At 39.3% G+C, this 4964-nt stretch overlaps 1 non-coding gene across 1 annotated transcript; it reads left to right on the top strand.

The window, feature by feature from the left end:
• The first annotated feature begins 696 nt into the window (after nt 1–696).
• Nucleotides 697–802, top strand: LOC112633942. Its single transcript, XR_003121691.1, has one exon. It is a non-coding gene; the product is annotated as a U6 spliceosomal RNA (small nuclear RNA).
• The last annotated feature ends 4162 nt before the right edge of the window (nt 803–4964 follow it).

Genomic DNA, 4964 nt, shown 5'->3' with positions numbered 1-4964 from the left:
ACACCACTGCACTCCAGCCTGGGCAACAGAGTGAGACTCCTTTTCAAAAAAAAAAAAAAACAAGAAATGTATAGGTAAAGAAGTTTGTAAAATGTAGTTCATCCCAGCCAAATTCACATATTTTAAAGCTACTATACCAGCTAAGGCTAAAAGAACAGAACACATTTTTTTAGTCCCATCTTCTCTGGATGGCTTCCAGTCAATGCCTAAGCAAGGCAGTATCAAAGGCTTAGACATTTCTGCCCAATGGGGGAATTCCCTTAGTAGGCAACTGTTGCTCCAGAGCTCCCCTGTCAGGCTGGCAGAAATAGTATTAGGAATTCATCGTGAGGTGACAGCTCCCCTGCTTAAATCCTGCTTCTTCCCATTTTCTTTCACAGGTGTCACTCTACAATAAATCTTTTGTATTTCTAATTCTGTCTTAGCATCTGCATCTCAGAAATTCCAACCAGTATAAAATAACTTTAAAGCAACCATTATAACTATACTCAAGGACTGAAAATATACTTCAAATAAATGAATAAATAGGAAATTTCAACAGATAAATAGAAACTACAGAAAAGAATCAAATGAACATGCTAGAATTTAAAAATTCAATATCTGGATTTTTTGAAGGTCACTGGATGGCTTAACAAGAGACAAGAGGTGACAGAGAGTCAACAAACTTCAAGATAGGTCAATAGAAGTATCCTACCTGTCCTCACTTCAGCAGTACATATACTAAAATTGGAACGATACAGAGAAGATTAGCATGGCCCTGCACAAGGATGATATGCAAATTCGTGAAGCATTATAAAATAATTTTTAAATTTTTTAAAAACGAAATATCCTAGCTGAAGAATAGAAAAATAAAAAAATGGTGAAATTTCAATGACCTATGGAGCAATATCAAAAGTTTTAACTTTGTATCATTGGAGTACTTGAAGGCAAGAAAAGATTAGGACAAAAAAGTTGTGGGCTAGGCCCAGTGGCTCACGCCTATATTCCCAGCACTTTGGGAGGCCAAGGCGGGTAGATTACCTGAGGTCAGGAGTTCGAGACCAGTCTGACCAACATGGTGAAATGCCATCTCTACTAAAAATATAAAAAATTAGCCGAGCATGGTGGTGCATGCCTGTAATCCCAATCTCAGCCACTTGGGAGGCTAAGGCAGGAGAATCTCTTGAACCCAGGAGGCGGAAGTTGCAGTGAGCCAAGATCATGCCCCTGCACTTTAGCTTGGGCAAAAAGAGTGAAATTCCATCTCAAAAAAAAAAAAAAAAAAAAAGTTTTGTGAAGAAATAATGATCAAATTTTTAGTGCAAGTTATAAATTTATAGATTCAAGAAATTCAACAAACCCCAAGCAGGAAAAAATACAAAGAAAACCACATATAAATACATCAGACCAAACTGCTGAAAACCAAAGATAAAAAAATATCATGATATCAGCCAGAGAAATTTTACACAATACATAATGGGGAACAATGATTTGAATGACTTCTGACTTCACATCAGAAATAATAGAGAACAAAAGACAACAGAAAAACAACTTTAAGCCCAGGCAACATGGTGAAACCCCGCTTCTACAGAAAAAAAAACACAAAAATTAGCCAGCATGGTGATGCACACCTGTAGTCCCAGCTATTTGGGAGGTGAGGCGGTTAGGATCACTTGAGCCCAGGAAGTTGAGGCTGCAATGAGCCATGATCACACCACTGCACTCCAGCCTGGGTGACAAAGTGAAACCCTATATCCAAAAAAAAAAAAAAAAGAAAAGAAAAACAAATTGTCAACCCAGAATTCTATATCCACGAAAATATACCTTAAGATGAATGTGTTACTACGCAACAATTACCACAACCTAGTGGTTTTTAAATATGCACATTATCTCACAGTTTCTCTACATTAGAAGTCAGAGCCAGGAATCTGTTCTCACCTGGAAGCTGAACTGACAATGAATCGTCTTCTAAGCTCACTCAGGTTAGTGGCAGAATTTATTTCTTTGAGACTGTAAGACTGAGGCCATGCAGAGCAACTAGATGTTGCCTGAAATTTCTTGCCTGGTGGGCTCAGATAAGTTTTTGCAAGCCTCCATGCTCACAGCCAGTAAGTAAAAGAGACTCTAGAGTCAGCTAGCAAGACAGAGTCTTTTATAATGTACCATATCATGGCAGTGGCAACCTATCACTTTTGCCATATTCTATTGTTTAGAAGCAATTCACAAGTCCCACCCACACTCAAGGAGAGGAGATTATACAAGGATGTGAATACCAGAAGGTGGGGATTACTGGGGGTCACTCAAGTTCTGTCCACCACAATGAAGATGAATCAAAAACATTTTCAAGTGAATGAAAACTAAGAGACTTCACTCCGCAGACCTGCACTACAAGAAACACTAAATGAAGTTCATCAAATGAAGGGAAGTGACACAGATGGAAACTCGTATATCTTCAAGAAGTAGTGAAATCCCTGGTGTTTTGTGAAAAGGCCACCTATGCAAAGTGACACCCAAATACAGAAGGAGCCAAGAAGCCAAAGAATGAGGCTGACAAATCCAGTTTGTCAGTAGAAACTTATAGACAGAAACATAGTCTTGGGTGGCAGCAAGAAAAATAGATTTCTGCACCGTTACTCCCCAGACCCAGGGCTTTTATACCAGAGGGCAAGAGTGTATGTGCTCTATAGAGACAATTAAAGGTACCCTCCAGAAAGGCAAGAACACTATAGGCATCATAGCCCATACTTTCTGCAGTAACATCAAGATAGACCTGTTGCTACACTAGGAATAGTAAGTAAAGTAGAAATTTTGCAGGCATTCCCAGAACTGGGGTTAAGCAGAAGTCAACATGGAAGATCAACATCCAAGATGGGGTCATTTTTTTCTCCACATCTGAAAATGTTAAACATGTTGCTGAGTGATATGGTTTGGGTCTGTGTCCCTGCCCAAATCTCATGTCAAACTATAATCCCCAATGTTGGAAGAGGGGCCTGTTAGAGGTGATTGGATCATGAGGGCAGACTTCCCCCTTGCTGTTCTCATGATAGTGAATGAGTTCTCATGAGATCTGGTTGTTCAACAGTGTGTAGCACCTGCCCCTTCCCTCTCTTCCCCCTGCTCTAGTCATGTAAGATGTGCCTCCTTCCTCTTCACCTTCCACCATGAGCGTCAGTTTCCTTAGGCCTCCCCAGCCATGCCTCCTGTACAGCCTGCAGAACTGTGAGTCAATTAAACCTGTTTTCTTTATAAATTACCCAGTGTCCGGTAGTTCTTTATAGCAGTGTGACAACAGACTAATTTAGTGAATATAAAACATTACATTCTCCTTAATTTCTAAATGCTTCTAACTCTTTAAAACAAAAATTATAACATTGTATTGTGGGAATTTTAACGTATTTATACATAATATGTATGAAAATATAGCATAAAGGTTGGGGGTATATTGATGTGTATGGTTGTAAGGCTCTTAAATTTTGCGTGAAGTGGGTAAAATATTTAGATCTAAGTAGAATGTAGACTGTAAGTTAAGAATGAATATTGTAATCACTAAACAACCACTTTAAAACACATAAAGAGGTGTAGCTAAAATGCCAATTAACTAATTAAAATGGAGTTCTAACCCATAAGAAGGCAAAAAAAGATGAAGAGAGAAAAAAAGTATATATAAAACAAGTAATAAAATGGTAGACCTATATCAAATTATATCCATAATTACATTATCTATAAATGGACTAAACACTCCAACTAAAAAGCAGAGAAGGTAGGATTTAAAAAAATAACAAGGAGAATCTGTATGCCAACTACAAGAGATACACTTTAAATGTTACAATACAGATAGCTGAAAGGAAATAGATGAAAAAAGATACATTATACAGCATCCAATCAGGGAATAAGAAAGCTAGAATAAGGGCTAGGTTAATTTCAAATGGAGTAGATTTTAAGACAGAGATAAAAAGGAACATTTCATGATGGTAAAATGGTCCATTTTCATCAAGAGAACAGAATTGCATCTAATGACAGAGCTTCAAAATGCATGAAACAAAAATTGACAAAACCTGGACTCCCAATTCCAAAATGGCAGTGCAGAAGCAAGCCGTCTTCAATCCCCATCCCCCACAGAAAACCAAAAACAAGTATATAGCACCAAGATTATCACCAGCAATATACCATAACTCAAATATGAGGATGAGACAGTTCCTGGGACTATAAAGAAGTGAAAAAACTCTAAGCCGACAGTCAGAGGATCATCAGACTTCCATATCCATAATGCTCTGCCCTCCAATCTGCCCAGCACCAAACATATGGAAATCTTCCCCTGACTCACAGCTTCTACACTGGGAGCAGTAAGATTGAGGCGTTCAATCTATTTCCCTACCACCCTGAGTTATTTGGCAGGAGATCTGCCTCTGCCTCAAGTCACGGGAAGCATTGAGAGTGCCCAGAAAGAGAAATGTCCTGAGGACAGTCAGAGACAAATGGGAAAGGTAGGACTTAACTATCCCCAGCCTCTTATCTATCCTAGAAAACTCTGCTCTGGACGTTGGCCAAAGAGGATGCCAAATCAGAGTGGCTGTTCATCATCACCACATGGGAGGAGGTTCGTTTCACAGGTTCCCCATTCGCAAACCCCTAGAAAGCTTCCCAGGCTGCCAGGCTATCCGTTGTGGAGCCTCCCCCGTTTGGGAACAGGCAGCAATCTGATTTACTACAACTGAGGCAAACTTGAGTTTAAGGCGCCATCTAGTGCCAAAAAGGAGGCAGTGACCTAGAGGGAAAAACAAAAGAAACATAATTAACAGGTAAATTACAAAGACTCTCTAAGCAAACATATCCCCCCCAAAAAACAAAACAAGTCAGACAGAGAAGACTGGAATAAATAACTAATCCTTCAATGCAAAGAAACAGACATTCATGCACAAGAAACAACACACACATGCATGGAGCACACATGCAGTCCCAGCTACTCAGTAGCCTGAGCTCAAGCC

Source organism: Theropithecus gelada, chromosome 10, assembly GCF_003255815.1.
Source record: "Theropithecus gelada isolate Dixy chromosome 10, Tgel_1.0, whole genome shotgun sequence".
NCBI classification, from domain to species: domain Eukaryota; kingdom Metazoa; phylum Chordata; class Mammalia; order Primates; family Cercopithecidae; genus Theropithecus; species Theropithecus gelada.
Note: the sequence above shows the minus strand (reverse complement) of the source record. Positions and strands in the feature narration are given on the sequence as shown.